At 32.2% G+C, this 16547-nt stretch overlaps 1 pseudogene; it reads left to right on the top strand.

Annotated features, from left to right (window-relative positions):
- Positions 1 to 564: 564 nt before the first annotated feature.
- The window catches only part of LOC142326567 (putative HERC2-like protein 3), an 80249-nt pseudogene continuing 64266 nt past the window's right edge, over positions 565 to 16547 (top strand).

Raw genomic sequence — 16547 nt, forward strand, 5'->3', positions numbered from 1 at the left:
ATGGTACACACACTAAAGAAATTGCCAGTAAAAATGGTAAAGTGTTATAGGAAGAGGGAAAGATATTTGAAAGGTGGAATAAGTGTATAAAGTAACAACATTGCTCAAAAGGAAGCCAAATGATCTTATAAAGGCTGGAATAAAATTAAAACTTTAAGTAGGACCAGCAAAACCAAAATTGGAAGTTTTATCAGCATTAACAGAACTACTTAAGAATTAAATAGGATTTCAGAAGATAACAAAATTATGTAATGGGATCTACAACGATGGGATGTAGTCAGATTTTCTTAAAACAATCATGATTACATAGGATGTTGTACCGTTTCAATATTCCATTATTGTAAAAATAATTAAGTATTTCATTATTACTTAATATTCATTATTACTTATTATATCATTATTCTTAATATTCATTATTACTTAGTTATTTTAAACGTCATATGCCCCTTATTATAAATCGCGGTAATTTTTTACCGCATTCTACTGGATATTTTTTGAAAACAAAATGCGTGTATATTCAGGTTATGTATGTCGTTTACATTGCGTCTAAAGTTTGGTCTGCTTATAAGACTATTATTGTATGTAAAAGTTTCATTTATTAGTATATTTTATTGTATTAGTTGTGTGGGCTTTTTAAATGGTGATATTTATAATACAGCAATTACAAAACCGATTTCTGATATGTTATCGGTCATAAATTCATCCAATCGTTCTGATTTGGAAAGTAGGTATTAATATTTTTGCTTTAGAACTGTTTTTAATACTATCATTACAATGCATTAGATCTAATCCAACATTACTACTAATAGAAATACACATATATAGTATCATAAACTGGCTTACCTGAAATGTAATTTAGCCATAAATTTGTTGTACTAATTATTGGTTTCTGTTATGAAATTTTTTTTTAACCAAAAATTGACTTATTCCTATTTACCTTACCCATTTGTTTATTTTGACAGCAATATTTGCAAACGGTCATAATGTATCAGTCATATTAGGGCACAGAATACTTTACTACCACAGAAATGAGAAAGTTTCTAAAAAACAAATTATTTAATGTTTTAGTGGCATGCACATTGTTTCATTAGTACTGAAATTAATACAGTATTTTGCAAAACTCCTCCGTATTCTAAGAAGTTATAAAACATGCTTTATCATCATAAAATCATTCTACTTTCTGCTTGATAAAGATGCAGAATCCGCATGAAAAAAATTCTTAATCTTACCAGTGGATGGTGAGGTTGACTGCCCTGATGATCTCTTGTGCTTCTTAACATTCTTCAGAACTCTTGCCGATCGCTTCCTTGCTCCCTCTTCTGATTCTTCACTTGCATATATTCTCCATGTACCTTCAATATTTCTGTATAATGCAGTTTTCTATCTTCTAAAGAAGTTGTTCCCTCTAAGTTTACCGTTTTGTTTGATTCCTGCTGCTTAACTTATATCTTAATTACCTTCTTTCTTATCATATTTACTTCCTTATTGCACTCTTCCGTAACAAAAATCCTGGTTCCCTCCAATTTATTTGTGTTCCAGAGAATTTTCAATTTTTTGTATACTCGTGAAAATAACATTAAAATTTGCCTTATAAAAATAATCACCCTATATTTTTTATTTAATTTAAATTATCCACAGACACTTGAACTGAAGTGGGTGGTTGAATAGATGTAAGGTATACTATATCCACTAAAAGTCTAAGAAAGAAAACAATTGATTCCATGTGTAATTTTCATCATTTCATAATGTTCTTGTTTAGTTTCCACTGTGATTTGAGAAATATTGAAAAAACTTCTGTCAAATCGTATTATAATATTATGATAACTATTTCAATTGATTTTCACTGTTATTATTTTTATGACATATTATAGGTTTCTGTGGTGAATTCATGTCAGGAATATCATATGTTTTCAGGAGCATAAGGCTGTATTGCGAATGCTTGAATCACTTTGATTTGCACGATGTAGAAATAATATGTGAATTGATAAAAACCCCCTACTTTTTATACCAGGATGAGCATAGGCTCTTAGGTATTTAACTTTCTTCTTTATTAAAATGAAATTTACATGCAACTCTTTCCCGAAGTAGTTTAAATTATAAACTGTGCCTCCATAGGTTCCTGCATATGTGATTTGAGTTGCAGTTTTTCACGTGATTTCATGCATCTATTCAAATACAAGGGTTTTTGAATGCTAAGTTAACCGTAATATTTGGGTAAATGGAGCAAGATTTTATTTAAATAAAGTTTTGAGAAAAATCCATTCAAAATATTTTTCATGAATCATTTTAGATAAAAATTTATCTATTTTGCATTGATGGCTTGCAAATTTTTGAAGCAAGTTTTAAAATATACGTACACCGTACATAATCGATTCAAATATCTATAATACAACATTACAGCAATTTAAATTGTTTCTTGAAGGAAATGTTGGAATGCCCAATTAATTTCAATGAATTTCAGAGGGATAAATAAAAGCTGGATGCTTTTTTTGGTAATTAATTTTTAAAAAAGGGGATAGTGATATTTGGAATATGGTACAACTTATCTTAATGTTATCTTATGGACAAGCAACTGTAGAATGAAGCTATTCAGATTTAAAACGATTATTGTGGCAAATCTGAAGGAAGAAAGTTTAATTCCATCGAGTATCATTTATGATGTATTCAGAGAAAGAAATTGTGATTATGTTTTAAGTAAAGCACCTTAGGCTAGCGTTCATTGTTTACATGACCAGAAGAAATAAAAAAACTGAAGATGAAAAAACAGATTCAAGAAAAAAATAAAAACGCTAAAAAAGAAAAATTTGCAATGGAAAAATCATTAGGAATTTTGAACAAGGAAGCTGATGCAATCATGGCATTAGGAGCTGAAAAGAGAGTTAAAATCAAAAGAAAGAAAGAGATAACAAAATCAAATGGTTATAGGAAAAAGTCTGCTGAAACAGCTGATGAAATGGAGAAGAAGTTAAGTGCAAAATTTATCAAACTTTCTAAAAACATTTGAGAACAATCCGTATAAGCAATACAAACATTAGTGTGTGGTTATTTTTTTACCAACTTTCCAAGAAAAGTACGGTATTACTTTCAGTTACATGGTGGTAGTGAGAGCTGAAAATGAATTTTCTTTATGTTTTGAATCATTAGGAATACGAAAATATCATTCATTTAAATTGGGGTTTCATATATATGTATAGTCCTAATTTTGTGGTTTTAACATTTTGAAAACTATTGATCAGTTTTATTGAAATTTAGATTTGATGTACTGTATCTGAAATTTTACATATGAAAATTCGATGAAGAATTCAAGTTGTTCTTGAGTTATGCTCAATTTGAGGTCAAAAAAGATTGAGATTATGTTGACTGTGTAGCGGTGTGTTTCTAATTTATGCTTATACAGTTAGTCACAGTGGTGAGTGTGAAATTTGATGCTTGTATGTATGGTCTATTAGTTTATTAAACTTATGTAATGCGTTGTACTCTAAAAATCAGTACTTTCCGACTACAAAATAGTGCGGGTGTTAGAAACAAAAAGTCAGTCTTCTTGCATAGAACTGTGCCAGTCTTTTTATTTATTTTTGTTTGTTTATGACTGCTATAGGCCACATACTAAGGCATCCTGGAGGAATAGTCGCTTTAATATTGGAAGGACAGGTAGAAGGGAAAAATTGTGTAGGCAGGCCACGTTTGGAATATGTAAAACAAATTGTTAGGGAGGTAGGATATAGAGGATATACTGAAATGAAACGACTAGCACTAGATAGGGAATCTTGGAGAGCTGCATCAAACCAGTCAAATGACTGAAGACAAAAAAAAAATATGACTGCTGTTAAAAAAAACCAAAGAGCTTTCATGGAATATTTGATGAAGCTGAAGAATTTTTTAAAACTTCTTTTTTAAATTAAAATCAGTTTCATTAAAGATGTCCATCGTGTGATTAAAATGTATAAAATGTAAAATATTGCTCAATTTTTTTTTACACAAGAATTTAAACAAAAGTATTTAGTAAGATAATAGAAGCCTATCATTTAGATTTGATAATCCTTTTATAAATGAGTAGAACTGTGTTGTTTAATTTTATCATTTCACTTTTAAAAAATTTTTTTTCCTGTAGATAATCAACTTTTTATTTCTTGCATACATCTTTCATTCCAAGTCACATAACTTCTTTAGTAATTAAGTCGCTGTCTACTCTCTAATCTTTCTTTCCAGCACAATATATAGAGCCTACTTTTTTGTCAATTCTGGTGTCCAAACTTTCATTTTTCCATATTTATCTTTATTCTCAGCTCTTTCCCCGCTTTTACAGTAACTAGAGTTTTATGATGAGAGTTAGTTAATTATCAGCTAGTTAATTAGCAGTTTAAGATAACAATTATAATTACTCTCTCTTCATTATAAAATGCAGTTCATTCCCTGCTAACAGCGAACATTTGTTATCTGCATATTTAATTTCCTTTATTCTTTCTCCTTCCTTTCTTTTTTTTTAGATGACATACATCCTTATTTCACTCTCTCCTAGTTCTTTTGTTTCATTAATTTCTAATCCAGATACCACTTACTATCGTGTGGACATTACCTATAATATTTTGAACATTTTCAAAAAAGCATTTGACAAATTTTCTTCCGGTGAATACAACTGACATTTATGGTATCTGTTAAGAAATTAAGAGTAGGGAAGAAGAGGATGAAGGAATGATTGGATTTGAAGGAATGATGTTACAGACATTAAGAAAAAGAGGATGCTGAGGATTTAGAAGAATGGAGAATATTAATTTGTAAAGCGTTTAATGAGTGACAAAGAAGTAAAATAATCACATGTAACCTTGCTGATAAACAAACACTAAGAACAAAATGTTTTAACCACGTAATATTGGCCTATGTTTACTTTATTTTAAAAAAAACTTTTAATTTTTGTTTGGTTTTAATTTTTTTTTAGTTCTTTATATAATTCTCTGTTGACTGCAAAACTTACCCTGGAGCAGACATTGATAGCAACCATAATTTGGTGATAATGAAATGCAGATTGAGGTTTAAAAACCTGAAGAAAAGGTGTCAGATATACACATATATATTAAAAAGAAAGATTATATTTAAAAAGGATTATATTAAAAGAAAGATATATTTAAAAAGAAAGATTATTTTTAATTGGAAATTTACAGAAATCAAATTTTTATTTTGTAAACTATTATACCAGATGCTCTCTAATGGTAATTTTTATATGTTTGCACTTTTTTTATGTGAATCACAATTTGGTGATAGGATAAAATTAATTATTTAAAAAAAAAAGTATTTTTAGCAATATTAAATCGTGTAATTAGATTTGTTATATAAATAAATAAATAAAAACTTTATTTTATTAATTTTTAAGTTAATTTACAATTGAATTTTTTTTTTAGATAAGATTCTCTTTCTTATCATACGGTTTTAAATTAGTTTTAAAGTTCTGGGAATAGACTCAAATATGTCAAAGATAGTTTCTGAGTGTACCATTTACTATGTGTTGTTTTATATATGAGAGCTATTTATTTTTAAGTAACGTCCGATCCATTTTCTAATACAAACAAAACTAATAAAGGTATGGTTAAAAACCTTTTTTATTTCACTCTTTACATTTTGTGCTACTTTTACCTAGTTACATTGTTTGTTTAAACATTTATCATAGTGTTTTACGAAATTGTTTATGCCCCATGTCATAGAAATCAGTCGGCTGTTGTTTGTGAAAACAACCAGTCTTCAATCATTGTTTTCACTTCATCAGTGTCAAACCACTGACCACCAAGAAACTCCTTCAGGTAGCAGAACAGGTGACAACACTCGGTGCTAAGTCTGGGCTGTATGGTGGGTGTTCAATTTGCTCCCTTCTAAAATATCTTATTAACTCTACAGTTTGAGTTGCAGAATGAGGTCATACTGCAACAAAAACCCAGATGACAGTAGGCCACATAGGTTATTCTGTATGACATTTTAAAGCTTCATCAAAGTCTATCCCATGTACAGTCTATCCCAAAATACAGTTGCCATAATCTTGCATGTTGACATTATCTGTTTGGCTTTCACTTTGACTGGAGATGTTGTATGTCGCCATTCCATTGACTGGTGCTTGGATGCTGGAGTGATGTGAGAAACCCATGTCTCATCTCCTGTGACAAAAGTGTAATGTAAAAGTTCATCTCCTACAGTAAAGTTCTTTACTGTGTCAAGTCAAAAATGTTAAAACACCTAGCCATTCTCCTTTTGTGGTGTTCTCAGTAAGCAGTCTAGGAACTCATCGCAAGAACAGTTTTTTGAACTGCAGGATTTCAGAAATAATTTTGTATAGCACTGAATTTCAAACTTGTGGGAATATCGGTGACAAAGTGAAAAATCATGAATTGCTGGTCTTCACAAATTTTTGTCCCAACTTCACGTACCAAATCATCTGTGATTACAGAAGGTCGGCCCAATCGCAGTACTTCATGGACATTGTCCTGCCTGTCTGGCAGGACGGCAATATCTAACCCACTGGGTTGGTCTAATGGTGAACATGTTTTCCCAAATTAGCTGATTTGGAAGTCGAGAGTTCCAGCAATCAAGTCCTAGTAAAGGCAGTTACTTTTATATGGATATGAATACTAGATCGTGGATACCACTGTTCTTTGGTGGTTGGGTTTCAAATAACCACACATCTCAGCAATGGTTGAACCGAGACTGTACAAGACTACACTTCATTTACGCTTGTATGAGTGTAAATGAAGGTGGTAATTCCTGGAGGCTAAACAAGAAAAGAAAGAAGAAGGCCAAATATCTGCAGTCTGTCCTGAAAAGAGCCATGGCCAGAAAGAAATTGTGTCACGTACTTATTAGGGTGTACCCAAAACGCATCCTGCAAACCATTTGGGAAGAGATCATGCGTATAACACCCACCCTCTGCCTCATCCCATCTGGCCTGCCACAAGGCATCACCATGTTGTTCAATCTCTCGAATTTTTTTTAAAGTCAGCTCACCTGACTTCTTTGCAACATAACACTGTTGTTTCTCTGACGCAATCAAATCTATTGGTTTCACACCCGTGATTACCAAGATCGCCTCCTGTGAAATTGTACGGTAACCACTCGTTACTGTTAACAATATAAGGCATTGAGCCCTCAATAAAATATCCTGACAACTTTAGCCTAAATCAGTAAATTTTAGCCTATCAGCCCAAACAGGTGCCACATTTTAGCATAATAGCCTTGCACATGCCTTATACAGAATGCTCATAGTCTTGAAATTAAGACCCCCAATCAGGATTGACTACAAGTTGAATACCAGGAAAGCATTCCAGGCCTTCCCTGTGATATATTGAAGGTGCTTCTTAAATTGCAACTTCTCATCAAGAAACACCTGAGCTACTTTTGAACTTCAACATACTTTATATGCTAGCCTTTCTTTGAAACATGGGCTAGCCAACTCACTGCCAAACAGCATGTGAGGAGCATCATCGTGGTCTTTTCCGTGCTAAACATCATCTTATGTTGTTGACCCCCACAGCTCAAGCATCCTGAAGCCTGAGTTGCTCGGAACTAAACCTCTCTCCGTAGCCAATCTGATCTAACTTAAAAAATAGCCCTCATTTATATACATATAACAGCAATATTATTTATACCTTTTAATAAATGGTCAGTTACTTAAATATACATTTTTTTTATCATTATTACCAACTTACAAAATCTAAATTATTTTGCAAAAAGTAATAATGTTTGGATTTTAGTAATTGGTCAGCTGTAGTATATCTAATGTAGCTGACCATTTATTAAAATGAAAACATATTATTAATGACTGAAAATATAATTTAGAGATTTAGGAAGTTTTTAATAATGATAAAAAGAAAATGTACTCAAGAAATATTACATTGATGTATATAAATATAAAATATGTACCATCACAGAGTACATTCAAAGATGATGATTTAATTAAAAGCATAATAAAAATACAATATGGCAATAATGACTATAGAACGAAGAAAATACTATGTTTTAGATATTACATCATTCCAGTACAGGACAGTAGAAATTGCATATACATCCATAATAATTTTTAAAAGAATACAATTTCGACAAATTATAAATCTTTTAATGTAATTATAGAATTCAGTACCAACTAAAGAGGTGGAATCCCATAATTCCATTGATATAGTTCTTAACAATTTCAACAGGGTTGAAATTGTTATAAGAGCTATAAAATGTAAGAGCTATATAAAACTCAAATTTTAGATTCTAATCTGATTTCATCAGTTTATTTCTTTTTTATTCAACATATCACCAGCGAATTTTCCTTTCTGTGTACTGTTGCCACTTCTCAGCTTTTCTTTACTTTATAATAGTAGTTTTCTATCTGCATTTTTTAGTGAATTGCCCTTTGGTTCTTTTTTTCAGAAATGCTGGGTCTGTTATCAAGTTATTATAAATCCTTTAAAATGTATTTACATATTAAAACATCTGTAAAAGTACTGGTATTTATTCACCAAGTATTGTTGATGTTTTTATTGTGGGGATTTCTAATAATACTCTCTTTAAAAATGTAACTTGTTCATTTAATATTTCCTTTTTATGTAATCTATTATTTTACTTTTATATTTGTGTAATTTCTTGTTATGCAGTCTCTCCCATTATTATTGAATTAATTGAAAAATTTTAGACTCTTTTGTGTTAAAGATTAATAGTGGTTGTCTTCCATTATCTTCCCCTAATATATTTTGTCTGTATTTTTATCAAAAAATTAGATAAGCTTTAGAAAAAAAATATTTAAGCAATTCTTAATTAATTTACATTTAAAAAAAAAATTAATAAAAAATGTGCAAATAGATAAATTTATAAAAATGTCAAAAATAATTTTTATAAAATGTTAAAAAAAAATTTTCCAATTGAAATGATTAAATTAATGAAAGCTGAAATTGAGGTAATAATATTCAAAACATTGAATACTGGCATTTGAACACAATTATTTATTGTGTAGGCCAAAAAGCAGAAATACGAGGTGTGTGAGAAAAGTAATGACACTGACTTTTTACTTACCTAAGTTTTTATTTTTTCAAACAACAATATTATCCCCTTCAAAGTAGTTCCCTTGGGCGGCTATACACTGACGGAGTCATTGTTCCCACTCTTGATAGCAGCACTGGAAGGCTTCAACTGGTAGGGCTTTTAACTGGTCGGTCACAGTCTTTTGAATGTTCTCTAGAGTTTCAAAATTATGTCCTTTTAAGACACGTTTCAATTTCGGGAAAAGGAAAAAGTCACAAGGACTCAAATCAGATGAATAGGGGGGGGGGGGGGTTGAGGAACCATAGGAATGTGTTTTGAGGTCAAAAATTCTGTGATGGAAATGGTCGTGTGACACGGGGCATTGTCATGACGAAGCATCCACTTGTCTGCAGTGTCTGGTCTCATGCGAATCACTCTTTTCCTGAGCCTTTCAAGGACACTTTTGTAAAACACTTGGTTGACAGTTTGTCCTGGAGGAACAAATTTTTTATTCATGATACTCCTACTGCTAAAAAAGCAAATCGGCACGGTTTTGATTTTTGATTTGCTCATTTGACATTTTTTTGGTCGAGGAGAGATGGAGTGTGCCACTCTACACTTTGCCTCTTTGTTTCAGGATCGTACTCAAATATGCAGGATTCATCACCTTTGTTCACACGATTGAAGATTCTTGGTCATTGTCAATCCTCAAGGAGATCAACGCACACGTTTCTTCGATTGTCTTTCTGTTCCGTTGTGAGGTTTTTCGGCACCAATTTCGCACAAACCTTTTGCATGTCCAAATCGTCTGTCAAAATTTGATGTACGGTGAAATTTAACTGTTCACTCATCATCCTTATTGTTAAACGATGGTCTGATCTCACAAGAACCCTCACACACTCAACATTTTCGTCAGATTTTGAAGCTGAAGGTCTCCCTGAGCGAGGTTGATCTTCAACGTGTCCTCGGCCTTCCAAAAATGATTTGTGCCAGCGGAAAACTTATGCTCTTGATAAGTAATGTTCCCCATAGGCCTGTTTCAACTTTTCAAAGGTCACAGTTGTGGATTCCCCAAGTTTAACACAAAACTTGATTGCACAACTTTGCTCTAAATTCTGATGCTCCATTTTCGTAACACACAACAAAAGCACAACTTCACTGATGGCGCTGTCAGAAATAATGTATTGGCTGAACAGAGTTGAAACTCGTACTGAGCATGTGGAAGGGATGAACAAACCGGTCTAGGACAGACCGGTAGACACAGCATTGCCAGATAGCTCGCAGTGTTACCAATCTCATTACTTTTCTCACACACCTCATATCTCTAGAAAGAATTGCTTGAAACTTATTGCGATCATCAGTTTTTATTTTTCTACGATAAGAATTTGCACAAGTAGCTGTTCAGAAATTCTCTTGCTACTTTACAGTGCATTTTATTTTTAGCTGTACCTGTACTTCTACTTTTTGAGTATGTGATACTGTTAGTGGATCGATGAAATTCTGCATTCTGTGAATGGTAGTGTACATAATTCCTGTTCAAATTACATATACCATTTGAAATTTTTTCCACTGGACAGAAATTATTATTGAACCTGGTACAGTGTGCTGTACTATAATCAGCAATATCATATCTGCAGAACGATTATCTACTGCATCATGAAACCTTCTGTTTCATGGCATAGCTCTCCGAACAGCAATTGCTCCTGAGGGACTTTTCCTCTTTATTAATAAAGACTTGTTGATCTCTACTGTCAGACCTGGGCTGCCAGTTACACAATTTGATTTTAAAAGCTTCTTGGCACACACTTCCCATAGATAATTTTTCCAGTCAACAGCTGTAATATGGTTGATATTTAATTTGTGTTCACAGAATGCCTCAGTTGTCATTTCATAGTTCCATGAATAAATAAATAGTAACATTTTATCAAGGCTTAGTTTAGAGCCCTGCAACCATGTATCAGACTGGACACTTGCCTTGTGAATAGGTACTGCCTTTTCTTGTATTGCCACCATTCTCAGTCATTCAAAAGATTTTATGCCATGACGTGCCCTTGATTACACTATTTATCTTCTGGTAAAATACCAAAATGTTAAAACAGACCAAATGCAATTCATTTTATCTCTTGATAAAACAAATAATTCATATATATTCACAGGAAGATTTGTAGCATTACTGAATTGTAATTACTACAACGGTGATAATGACAACACAACACTTCAAATAACTAAGATGTGTGGTGTAATTTTAATAATAAATATCAGTATTCGTACGTAGTACAATGATCTAATCAGAAAGTATGAACATGCTTGCTAAAATCTAACATAATCACCTTAATTGCACTAACCTATTGATGGGGGACTACCTTAAACGCTCAGGAATGAACATGAACATGAGTTATAAATTTTGTTAATACAGTCGTTTATATGTGCAGCAATAAATGTAATATAATTCATGGGGTAATGATGTTCTATAAACTAGCGAAAGGATAACTGAGGTTAACTTAACATACATTTTTCCTAGTATAAAATATTTCTGCTTTTCTATTTTATTACCTCTTTCACTACTTTTTTTTGGAGTAGGCTAAATTAATTTTATACTTTGTTTCAATTTTTTATCCCAAAACTGGTTCCTCACTTGCACATGGATTTATTTTTTGGTTTGTGGAATTACACAGGTGCTTTGAATCTTGCACATGGAATCTGGAAATGGAATTTGTAGTATGAGAAAAATTTCATGCTTGACTGGAATTTGAATCTAGGACCTCTGGATGAAAGGCTTTCTTTTCTTTCTTTTTCCTGTTTAGCCTCTGGAAATTACCATTCAGGTATTACTTCAGAGGATGATATGTATTAATGTAAATGAAGTGTAATCTTGTACAGTCTCGGTTCGACCATTCTTGAGATGTGTGGTTAATTGAAACCCAACCACCAAAGAACACCGGTATCCACGATCTAGTATTCAAATCCATATAAAAATAACTGCCTTTACTAGGACTTGAACCCTGGAATTCTCGAATTCCAAATCAGCTGATTTGGGAAGATGCATTCATCACTAGATCAACCATCGGGATGAAAGGCTTAGATGCTACTACTTCACCATATGATCTATAAATTATCAACAGGGTTGAATTCAGCAGTTTTCCTAGCCTGCCTAAGAAAACGGATATTATTGTAATTCTTGAGATTATTTGCTGTTTTTGAAAAATTACAGAGAATAAGATCTTGGTGGAATACCCTGATTTTCTTTTCCAAGGGCAGAGCTCTGTTTTAGAAAATCATTATATATTTTTTCTAAATTCATCTTCCCTTTGATTGAAACACAATGAACTCCTTCAACAAAAAAATGGCCCCAAAAAATTTGTTTTATCAGGTGTTTCACAAATAAAATAAATGTGTTTAGAAGAAACATATTCTCCATCATCCATTCAAACAAACTGCAGACATTTTCCTTCCTCAGTGAAATGAATTTCTTGGGGAAAATCAACCGTTGAAGAATCTTCAAAAGTCTAGTTTATGTATTTCTTAGCCCATTGTAATTTCTTTTTATCATATATACTGTTAGCGGTGAATTTTTCAATGGATGATTCACCTTGTTCTAGCCACTTTTACATGGAATATGGAATAGTTACACAGTTAAATCATGAATTTCAACATCAATGCCAAAACTTGATTTTTACCTGATTTATTGACCATTGTTTTACAGCACAGTCGATGGGCATGCAATGAGATTATAAATAGCTGGTGACTATTATGGCTGCTTTGAATTGTTATGGCAACCAGTTAACTTTCAATGACCAATCAGATGTTAATTTTTGGATTGTCCCTCATACGTTTTGAAGGCTTTTAAATTACCCTGGCGATGAATCTTTGAAGATTTGAAAGAACTAATCTAATTAAAAACCACATAAGTTAGTGTCAACATCTTAAAAAATTATCAGGTTTTAATTTTATTGTAATAATAATTTAGTTTTATTTTGCAGTTTAGGATGCCTGAAGTGCAAGTGGTACCAAGCAGTGTAATGGCTGAAGCTACTCTGATGACAGATGAGCCAGATCTAGTACGTTTGAAAATAAAACTGGTTTAGCTGAAGATATGAAATTTTTGGCTAGCATGCCAGAATTGTGTGACGTTACATTTCTTGTTGGTGATACAAGAGAACCGGTTTGTGCTGTAAAAGCTGTGTTAGCAGCCAGAAGCAGGTAATTTCTAGTTTGTATTTATTATTGTTTGGATGGAAATATACAGTAGTGAGTTTATGTACATCATTTGTTCAAGAATAACAGATGAATTTGGAATGTTTGCTATTGCATTAAATATTGAAGCTATAATTTTTGTTGTCATCATTGAAATTATATGCATTTGAGTTTGAATCCTTATAGAAACCAAACTATCCATCCAGTTTCAAAACAAATCACATCAAAATTTATTCTACATTTGATGGTTTTAGACTTTTAATTTTTCAAGATATATTTTTACTGTGAGTTTGGAAAACGATTATCTTTCGTGTCTTTTGTTGATAGCTAGACTTTATGGTATTAAAGAACTATTGCACCAATCTTACTCAAAGTTTTATGTAAGCTAGTCCATTTTTTTAACTTATCACTTATAACTTTTATCACTCCTTAAATTTTAGATCTATATGTTTAACTGATTATGAGCTGTTATTCAATTTATAAAACCATTTTTTTTTCAGAACTATATGACTTATAAACGTTAGTCAGAGCTCTGTGCTTTTGTTGTTATTTTAAATTGGCCAGTATCGTATTTTATAAATGTTATTACTAACTTAAAATAATTTTTTATAGATTTTTATATATAAATTACTTTTAATTGAACTGATAAAAGAGGAAATTAAGTAATATCTAAAAAAATGTAGAATGTAATTGTAGAATGTAGAGTGAGGTCAGGAGTTTAGGAAGTGTACTTTTAACAGTCTTATTTCAGTGCTGGTGAAATACTCAGAACAAACATTAGAGCAGTGTGCTGGAGTGTTATTGTTGTGAGAAACCATAAATTTAGGCACTGTTTTTAGATTGGTTTGACAACTTTAGGCAGGCATTCCTAAGTATACCACTCCCCTGTAACTGACTTCTGAATTTTTGACACAACTCGTTCTAAAATTTCTTCACTGATTTGGATTCTCAAACAGCCAATGGCAGGGGGGTCCCCACATATTCAAGGTATCATAATGTACACCCAAGTTTCATCACATATCACAATACTGTTCACGTAGGGATTTCCTGTTTTCAAACTTTTTCAGCATTTTATGGCACTATGAAAACGTGACATGCCATCTGATCATTGGTCAAGTTATGCGCACCAAAAGGGTACAAAGGTGCCTAACATGAAGGTGATCTCGCTGAATAGCATGAACTGTGGGTCCGTTAATGCCCAAGGACACCTCGTTTGGTTGTAGACAGGTATGTCTGTCTGTCTCAAGTATATTTTGTACTTCAGCAATGTTTCTCTTCATCACAGACAAAGATGGTCAACCTTGGAGAATTCTCTATGCCAAAATTTTTTCTTTCAAACTTTCGGTACCTCTTAAATATTGCTGTATGATGAGGATAATCCTCTCCTAGCATAAGGGTCATTTCCTCTGAACACTGATTAATATTTAATCCATGTGCAAATTTGTACTGCAAAAGTACTCTATTCAGTTTTTGACCATGGTGAGATCATTACTAGTTTTCACTAATACAGCTAAAAACCAAATGACAGTGAGGCAGTAACTAGACCAGGTATAGTGCGGGTTGGGACTTGTCTAAACACACCCTAAATTGTAACTGCCTGTGATTGATTCGTTCTGTCATATTGCAAATTTCTTAGTCTCTTTGTATTCCTGAACAAATTGCTAAAAGAAACAAAAGTAAAATAATAATTCAAAACTAATATTTACTGGTATGTGGTAGTATAATATATGAAACTTAATAAAAGCATTTTGGCTTTGTATCCATAGGCAGGGTCGAAAGAGAGAGAGAATTTACCTACTCCTATAATTTATTACTCATTTAGAAGTTCAGTTAAAAGAATTATTTCTTTGTGTGTAAAAATTAAAAAAAAGAAAAAATTCAGCTTAGTGATGACTGATCTCTGTGGTAGCGTCTTGGCTGCTTATACTGAAGCCCTGGGTTCAAATCCTGTCAGGTATGGCATTTTTCACATGTTATAAAATTTCCATTTCATATTCCCTTGCACAGGCTTCAAGCTTTTATTGTGAATTAATCATCCAGAAAAAAAAGAAACTTATAAAATTCATCAATTTTAAATAATGATGCAGACAAAAAATCTTGTTTGCTGTTTCTACATTGTATCTAATTTAAAAGATAAAATGGTTGTACAAAGTGAATAATAATAGCTGATAATTGATTAAAGGTACAGATTTGAAATTTAAGGGATATGTTAAAAGAATGAGTTATTTTGTGTAAAAATTTAAGCAAACATGTGCAAGTTAACAAATTATTTTCTTCATATGACAAAACATAAATAGGATTATAAGTTTTTTTTTACATTTAGTTTAGACCTAAATAATTTTATTCTTCATTAGTGACTTCAAAAGTATGTTAAATGATTATACATTATTGTCAGAGATAGTACGCTGTTACTGGTTTTTCATAAATAAAAATAATGAGAACGTTTATGTTAGTTTTTATTAATGGTAAATTTGCAAATTGTTCATTGGTATGAGGTTCAATCAAACATAAACTGTACTTTTGTTTTCACGGTCTGCATACCAATATGTAATGGCTTAGTGATGGATTACAGTGACAGAGGTATTGATGTGGTAAGGGGCTCAAATCGCCGATATTTTAGTATTCACTTATCTCTGGTCAGTAGTGTTATGTTAGATCAAGAGGTTCCATTGTCAGATTCACAATGTATTATTGTGAAATTTCTTATAGATGAGGGTGTCAAAACTGTATGAAATTTTGACTCGACTGCATGCACACTTTGGGGATGTGACATTGTCACATAGGCAAAACTATGACTAAATTAAGAAACTGGGTAAAATAAGGTTTGAAGCTGTAGAAAATGAGTCACAGTTGGTGTTCAAGGAATTGTGACTGTTCAATCCATGATCAGATTGAAGATGATTGACATTTTATAGTATAAAATTGTTTCGGCGGATCTGTCAGGAATGGTAATTCCATTATCACAAAGCTCCTTGGGTTCTACAAAGTATGTTCCAAGACTTTTAACCCAAAATCAGAAACAGGCCCTAAGAAATTTTGTCAAAGGCTCTTGAATCGATTTTGACAAGAGAGAGCCAATGTTTCACATCAAATAATTGTTTGTGATGGATCCATCATTACATTCTTAAGTATGTAGTGGAATAGCATGGAGAACCTGTCTGTAAAGGTGAAGTGTGTCAATCAGCTGAAAAAGTTTGTGTCTCCATCTTTTGGGAATGGAAAAGAATATTGCTCTTCAATTTTCTCCTCAAATGTCACATTCAAAGTACAATGTCTGACATACTGCCAGCTTTTGGACAAAATAAAAACTGTCTACATGAACTAAAAGTGCCATTTTGATTCTCCTTTACGATGATGCCAAGCCTCACACA

The sequence above is a fragment of the Lycorma delicatula genome, chromosome 6 (genome assembly GCF_047948215.1).
Source record: "Lycorma delicatula isolate Av1 chromosome 6, ASM4794821v1, whole genome shotgun sequence".
Lineage (NCBI taxonomy): Eukaryota > Metazoa > Arthropoda > Insecta > Hemiptera > Fulgoridae > Lycorma > Lycorma delicatula.